Raw genomic sequence first — 8,469 nt, forward strand, 5'->3', positions numbered from 1 at the left:
GCAGGCAGGCAAGCAGGTAGACCCCAACCTTAGTATCTGACCCCCCTTAATATTTTATCACCCTGGCCTGCCTTTAACAATAATGCTATCAGTCAGTTTAGCCAGAACAGAAGCCCTTTCATCCTCCATGTTTCTTTTTAGCAGTTTTCCATCCACTGACACCCAACCCCACTCCTTGGTTACAGATCCCCCCAGTCCTTGTCGGAGTTGGAGTGAGTCCACTCTCTCCTCCACTACAAGACCTGATCACAGTGGTCCCTATACCTATCACCATCGCTCACCTTGGATAAAATCTGTCTTGCCATCTTTAAGTGTCATGAATCACTTTTTCTTTTTTTTTTTTGAGATGGAGTTTCACTCTTGTTACCCAGGCTGGAGTGCAATGGCACGATCTCGGCTCACTGCAGAATCACTTTTTCTTTCTTTCTTTTTTTTTTTTTTGAGACGGAGTTTCGCTCTTGTTACCCAGGCTGGAGTGCAACAGCGCAATCTCGGCTCACCGCAACCTCCGCCTCCTGGGTTCAGGCAATTCTCCTGCCTCAGCCTCCTGAGTAGCTGGGACTACAGGCACACGCCACCATGCCCAGCTAATTTTTTGTATTTTTAGTAGAGACGGGGTTTCACCATGTTGACCAGGATGGTCTTGATCTCTTGACCTCGTGATCCACCCGCCTCGGCCTCCCAAAGTGCTGGGATTACAGGCTTGAGCCACCGCGCCCGGCCAGAATCACTTTTTCTTTAGCAAGACCTAGTGCAATAAAGTATAAAATCACTATCAAAAAGACAGCTCCTAAATTCTATGTGTTTGTAACTTAAAAACACGCTTCCATTAGAAGGCTAGGAAGATGGCGGAGCAAGAGCAAAGAAAAAATCGCTTTGGTTCCAGAAAATCTCCTGAAAAAGAGGAAGGCTTATCAAGCCCTCAAAGCCACCCAAGCAAAGCAGGCACTTTCGGCAAAGGAGGAGCAGGGGAAAGGAAAAGGGCCAGGTTTAAGCAACTGGAATCATTCCTGAGTCCTGGCAGCAGAAACATGACAAGTTGTATTTCAGATGACAAGAAGTGAAACTTCACGCCTTGGAATTTCCAGATCAACATTCCTTGGCCTTTGTTGTAGGCATTGAAAGGATTGATGCGTGAGTTTACTGGTGCAGAGAACCATAAAGTTTTTAGGCAAGTCTTTAGGCAAGACTTTGCCTAAAGAACATTTTTGGAGGAGTCTATGTAAAAGTCACTCCCCAGAACCTAAAAGTGCTGTGTATAGTGGAAACTTACATGACCTGGGGATTTCCAAATCTGAAGTGTATCCAGGAACTCATTTTGAAACATGAACAAGCCGAGGTCAAGAATAAGGCCATTCCTCCGACAGGCAACACAGCGATTGAGGAGTACCTGGGGAAGTTTGGTGGCATTTCCTTGGAAGACCTCATTCATGAAATTGCTTTCCCAGGGAAGCATTTCCAGGAGATTACATGGTTCTTGTGCCCTTTCCACCTCTCAGTGGCCCCTCTTGCTACCAAAAACAGAGAGGGCTTCCTCAAGGAGATAGGCACACCTGGCTATCGGCCTGAATGCGTCAATCAGCTCATCTGCCAACTGAACCAGACCCAGGTGCCAAACTGCAGTCAATTTTCATCAGTGAAGTAGAGGCATGTGCTTTTGTACTTTTGGGAATTTTTATCAAGTATCATCAGAGAAGATTATTTCCTGCTTTATCTTCAAAAACTGGAAATGAAGGGTCAAAGAAAAGACAGTAGATGGCCGGGTGTGGTGGCTCACGCCTGTAATCCCAGCGCTTTGGGAGGCCGAGGCAGGCGGATCACCTGAGGTACGGAGTGCGAGACCAGCCTGGCCAATATGGAGAAACGCCGTCTCTACTAAAAATACAAAAATTACCCAGGTGTGGTGACGCAAGCCTGTAATCCCACCTAGTTGGGTGAGGTGGAGGCAGGAGAATCGCTTGAACCTGGGAGGTGGAGGTTGCGGTGAGCCAAGATCGTGCCATTGCACTCCAGCCTGGGCAACAAGAGCGAAACTCCGTCTCAAAAAAAAAGAAACAAAGAAAGAAAAGATGGTAGCTTCTGGAAGTCAGGGTGCGGGGCCAGAAGCTGAACTAGGGGCGACGCGGATTTCTTTGGGCTGGTGGCAGTTGTTGGGGCCGTCTAGGCGGCAGCGACTCTCTGCCCCCGGCTACGGATGGAGACGGGGCCGCATCCCCGGCCTGGGCACTCCTGCAGGCCTCGCGGGCGGCTGGACATGAACCACGGCTTCGTGCACGATATCCAACGGAACCCGATCGCCCGGGACGACTGCGACAAGAAGGGGAAGCAGGCGGCCAAGGAGAAGGTGAGGACGCGGCACACGCCCGCGCCGACTGGGCCCAGCGAGCCAGACCTGCGGGTGTACCTGCCGCGACCCCGATATGTCTCCGCCCACCCACGCAGCCCAGACGGTGAAGAGTCGGGTGAAAACAGCAGTAGTGGAGGCTCCGAGCTGGAGCCTTCTGGCTGTCAACTCTTCTGCTTGGAGTACGAGGCAGCCAGTGGAGAGGTATCGGGGTGAGGAGATGTCGGCACGCAAGCCTCTGGATCCACCCATGCGAGAAGTCCTCCAGTTGCATATCCAGGAGGAGATTGCAAAGCGCCGGAGCCGACACTGACATTCACTGCACTTGGAAGAATTCTGCCAGTGAGCTCATACTTAGTTTGGGGGTACCAGGACCAGTTTGTCTGATCTTGAGACCCCACAGCTGCTGCATCCATAGGGTGTTGCAGGACTACACCTGGCCTGCCTTGCAGTCATTCTTTCTTATATGTTGACCCATTTGCCCAGCCTGATATTCTGGAATTTTTTTTGAGAACTTTGTGTGGCTAACGTGGTGTTTTAAAAGCGGAGACTCCAGGGAGAACCAGGATTTATGAAGCCTCATGTCCACATGGTGCTTTCTCACCAAGGTCATATGCCTGACTGCTGCAGTTCCACTCAGCTCCATGAGCCATGTTTGCTATTTTATGGTTCTTCTGTGCTTTTGCTCGTTTCTGCCCATGTGTTCATAGACCTTTTTTTCAGCCCTTTTTCTTTGTTCCTTTCCTTCATCTTTTTGCCTCAGGTAGAATCTATCAGTTCTCCTCCCCCTTCAACATGACTGTGTACCTCCAGCTGCTCAGGACTTTGGAGGAGGTGGTGGGAGGGTGGTTCTGGGGATCTACCCTTCTAACAAACTCTCCAGGTAATTCTGATACCAATAAAGTGGGAGACCTCCAAAAAAAAAAAAAAAAAAAAGACAGTAGCTGATGTTCATGGCAAGCGCCTCTCATCACTGTCCACTTCAAGGAAAAATTCCAGCATTTTCTATGTTGGCTGCCACCTCATCTGAAATCAGCACATTCCATCGAGGAAGGAGTCCTGCTTTGTTGCATCTTCTATCCTAGGGTTTAATGTTGGTGAATGAGTAACTCTGGCATATGTACAAGGCTCCCTAAGACTCCTGCGGCAGTCGACCAAACTCAGGGACATAATTGAATCTGGAGATTCCTGGGGCCTTGTTTTGAAAAAGACTTGAAATATACACAGGATGCATCCAAGTCACAGCACCAAAAGGTAAAAAAAAGAGGCTGGTCCGAAGGTAGTGATTTATCTCAATTGATTGTTCACAGTCAGTTACAGATCGAGCTCCTTGTTCTACTCCTTCCCCCCTTCTCACTACTGCACTTGACTAGTCTTTAAAAATTGGAAAAAAAAATATACATAGGAAGGCACAAAAATAAATGTTCACTTATTTTTGCCAATATATACATATGTATATTTACATTAATTATTGGGACAATTTGGGAAAACAAAAATTAGGTGGGCATGGTGGCATTAGCCTGTAATCCCAGCTACTCGGGAGGCTGAGGCAGGAGAATAGCTTGAACCGGGGAGGCAGAGCCACTGCACTCCAGCCTGGGTGAGAGAGCAAGACTCTGTCTCAAAAAAAAAAAAAAAAAAAAAAAAAAAAAAAAAAAAAAAAAAAAAAAAGACCAAGATTACATTCTCAATTAGAAAACTGCAATTTGGTTCCACCACATCCTGACAACTACTGTATAGTTTTCTCTATTCTTTCATTTCCCTTTCCTCATTCCTTTATTGAACATAAAGTAGCTGGTATATGTGCACACACATAAAAAGTAACAGATGCTTGTTACATGATATTCAAATCCCACAAAAATGTATAAAGAGAAAAATGAAAGTCCTTCCTTCCTTCCTTCTTTCCTTCACTCTCTCTATCATTCTTTCTATTTTTCTTCTTTATTGAGACAGGGCCTCACTTTATCACCTAGGCTGGAGTGCAGTGACACAAATATGGCTTCAGCGTCAACCTCCTGGCCGCAAACAATCCTCCCTTCTTGGTCTCCAGAGTGCTGGGATTACAGGCATGAGTCACCTCACCTGGCCAATCCACAGTTTTGAAATATCTGTTGACACATTCATTTCCCCACGTTTCCCAGTGGACTGAGATGAGGAAACAGGCACAGAGAGGTTAGCTGACTTGCCCAGGCAATGAGACCTTGAATTATACAAATTATTTCTGCAAATTGGATGGAATCTGTATACTCTAGGAATCTGCTGCCAACATGATAATGTTGCACCTCATTCTTTTTAATGGCTTTTAATCATTTCCCCTGGCCCCGCCTCTGGCTCTCTGGTTTTTATTGGATAAAGCTATGTTGCTCAGGCTGGCCTCAAACTCCTGCGGTCAAGCCATCCTTCTGCCTCAGCCTCCCAAGGCGCTGGATTACAGGTGCGTGCCACTGCGAATGGCTCTTGGCTGTCTAGTTTTATTAATAATAAGAATTTTAGGATTAACTTAAGTGATGAGAGAAAATTCCAAGAAGTTAAATAGCATTTCAAAATCTTGCAAATTTGCTTCTGAACCCCACTGATGTCCATTTTCCAAAGCTAAAATCAGAATAGCTTTTTTTTTTTTTTTTTTTTTTTTTTAGACAGAGTTTCGCTTGTTACCCAGGCTGGAGTGCAATGGCGCGATCTCGGCTCACTGCAACCTCCACCTCCTGGGTTCAAGCAATTCTCCTGCCTCAGCCTCCCAAGTAGCTGGGACTACAGGCACGCGCCACCATGCCCAGCTAATGTTTTTTGTATTTTTAGTAGAGACGGGGTTTCACCTTGTTGACCAGGATGGTCTCGATGTCTTGACCTCGTGATCCACCCGCCTCGGCCTCCCAAAGTGCTGGGATTATAGGCGTGAGCCACCATGCCCGGCCCAGAATAGCTTTTGTGCTCTTTGTTGAAGGAATCTGGGGGGGCTGGATATCCTGCATGATGACTCAGGTGAATGAATGCTATGTCCCCCAGCCCCCTACCCTCAGTGCAGGCTTGTGAAGGTAGGCTGGGACTGGGTCATCTTAGTTCAGGATGGGTGGTTTAAACAACAGAATGGGCCGGGCGTGGTGGCTCATGCCTATAATCCCAGCACTTTGGGAGGCTGAGATGGGTGGATCACCTGAGGTCAGGAGTTCAAGATCAGCCTGACCAATATGGTGAAACCCCATCTCTACTAAATATACAAAAATAAACCAAGCATGGTGGTGGGTGCCTGTAGTCACAGCTACTTGGGAGGCTGAGACAGGAGAATCCCTTGAACCCAGTAGGTGGAGGTTGCAGTGAGCTGAGATTGCTCCACAGCACTCTGGCCTAGGCGACAGAGTAAGACTCCGTCTCCTAAAATAAAATAAACCACAAAATTTTTTTACCTGTTGTTTCTGGAGTCTGAAAAGTCCAAGATCAAGGTGCTGGTTGATTTGGTTCCTGGTGACGGCCCTCTTTCTGGTGATGACCTCACATAGCAGAGAGAGCTCTTCTCTCACCTGTCTTTTGATGAGGGCACTAATCCCATTCATGAGGGCATGACCTAATTACCTCCCAGAGACCCTCCTGCCAAACACCACACTGTAGCTTAGGGCTTCAGCATATGAATTTTGGGGGACACAAACATTCAGTCCAGACCAGCACTTTGGAGGCTAAGGAGGGCAGATTGCTTGAGGTCAGGAGTTCAAGACCAACCTGGCCAACATGGTGAAACCTTGTCTCTATTACAAATACAAAAACTAGCTGGGCATGGTGGTACACATCTATAATCTCAGCTACTCGGGAGGCTGAGGCAGGAGAATCGCTTGAACCTGGGAGACAGAGGTTGGAGTGAGCTGAGATCACACCACTGTAGTCCAGCCTGAGTGACAGTGAGACACCATCTCCAAAAAAAAAGAGAGAAAACAAAACGAAAAAACATTCAGTCCATAGCAGTCACTAAGTGTGAGTTGGGTCTGGCTGTGGGCAGCAAAGAACCTGTTTGGTGGAGGGAGGGGACAGCACAAGGGCACAGAGGTAGTGACAATTCAGGAGAACACTGCGTTTAGGGATCCTGGGGAGAGGGAAAGAGCAGAAGAGAGGAGAGGAGAGGGAGCGAAGGCCATGGACTGTTAGAGTTGATTGTGGGTGGCATGGGAAGCTCCTGTGGGTATCTGAGCTGCTCAGGGCTGGGCTTTAGGAGGACAGTGCTGGAAGCAGGTGGGCAGATGGGGTGGGGGAGGGGGCACAGACAGCTGGCAGGGAAATAAGTTTGGAGATGACCATAAATAGCTCTGCTGCCAACGCCTCTCCCACAACTCTCTCCTCCTATTCTCCCATTTCTAATCATGGCTGTGCCATTCTTCCAGCCCCAGGGATGCACGTCTGAGTCACTCTGACACCTCCTCTGACTGTGCCCCATGTCCAGCCAGCTACAATTCCTGCTGATTCTATCTCCTCCACACCATCTCTGGAGTCCTCCCCCTCTTGGGGGTTCCGCCAGGACCCTGTGTCAGGCCTGTCCCTGGCTCAGGAACTCATCTCCCTTCCCCAGGCTCCATTCCAACACCCTGTCACCACTGTTGCCAGATGTTAGTGTCTGCCTATTGCACACCACAAAATGAATGTGCTGGGGTGCTGGCTGTAATCCCAGCGCTTTGGGAGGCCAAGGTGGGAGGATCACTTGAGCCTAGGAGTTTGAGAACAGCCTGGGCAACGTGCTGAAACCCTGTCTCTACAAAAAAATACAAAAGTTAGCCAGATATGCACCTGTAGTCCCAGCTACTCAGGAGGCTTAGGTGGGAGGATTGCTTGAGGCGGGAGGTCGAGGCTGCAGTGACTTGAGATTGCACCACTACACCACTGCACTCCAGCCTGGGCAACAGAGTGAGACCTTGTCTCAAAAAAAAAAGGCTGGTGTGGTGGCTTGTGCCAGTAAGTAATTCCAGCTACTTGGGAGACTGAGACAAGAGAATCATTTGAACCCAGGAGGCAATGGTTTCAGTGAGCTAAGATCACTCTGTGGCACTCCAGCCTGGGCAACGGAGCAAGACTCCATCTCAAAAAAAAGGGAGGTTGGGTGCAGTGGCTCATGCCTGTAATCCCAGCGCTTTGGGAGGCCGAGGTGGGTGGATCACCTGAGGTGAGAAGTTCGAGACTAGCCTGGTCATCATGGGGAACCCCGTCTCTACTAAAAATACAAAAATTATCTGAATGTGGTGGCATATGCCTGTAATCCCAGCTACTCAGGAAGCTGAGGCAGGAGAATCACTTGAACCCAGGAGGCAGAGGTTGCAGTGAGTCAAGATCACACTACTGCACACCAACCTTTTTTTAAGACTCTGTCTTAAAAAAGAAAATAAAGAAAAAGAAATGTGGGTCCCTGACTGCTCCCAGCTGTCCAGTCCAGCCTCCCCTCAGACCTCAGAGTTCTTTGAAGAGGTAGCTAGATGGATGCTCCTCCCCGAGGCTTTCCAGGGGCTTCTGCATCAGAGGTGCTTTTCTCCTTGCCAGATGCTTCAAGTGTCAGCTACACTCCTCTTGGGACACTTTCTTTTTCTTTTCTTTTTTTTTCTTTTTTTTTTTTTTTTGAGATGGAGTCTTGCTCTGTTGCCCAGGTTGAAGTGCAGTGGTGCAATCTCTGCTCACTGCAACCTTTGCCTCCTGGGTTCAAGCAATTCTCTGACTCAGCCTCCTGAGTAGCTGGGATTACAGGCATGTGCCACCACGCCTGGCTAATTTTTGTATTTTTAGTAGAGACAGAGTTTCACCATCTTGGCCAGGCTGGTCTTGAACTCCTGAACTCGTGATCCACCTGTCTCAGCCTCCCAAAGTGCTGGGATTACAGGTGTGAGCCACTGTGCACGCCCCTCTTTTTTTTTTTTTTTTTTTTTTTTTTAAATAGAGATTAAGATCTCGGCCCGGTGCGGTGGCTCACGCCTGTAATCCCAGCACTTTGGGAGGCCGAGGCGGGTGGATCACGAGGTCAAGAGATCGAGACCATCCTGGTCAACATGGTAAAACCCCGTCTCTACTAAAAATACAAAAAATCAGCTGGGCCTGGTGGCGTGTGCCTGTAATCCCAGCTACTCAGGAGGCTGAGGCAGGAGAATTGCCTGAACCCAGGA

General features: G+C 48.4%; 1 pseudogene; it reads left to right on the forward strand.

The window, feature by feature from the left end:
• The first annotated feature begins 2,155 nt into the window (after positions 1-2,155).
• On the forward strand, positions 2,156-2,688 carry LOC116540351 (annotated as a pseudogene).
• Positions 2,689-8,469: the final 5,781 nt, after the last annotated feature.

The sequence above is a fragment of the Sapajus apella genome, unplaced genomic scaffold, assembly GCF_009761245.1.
Source record: "Sapajus apella isolate SASKATOON/1434 unplaced genomic scaffold, GSC_monkey_1.0 scaffold139, whole genome shotgun sequence".
NCBI classification, from domain to species: domain Eukaryota; kingdom Metazoa; phylum Chordata; class Mammalia; order Primates; family Cebidae; genus Sapajus; species Sapajus apella.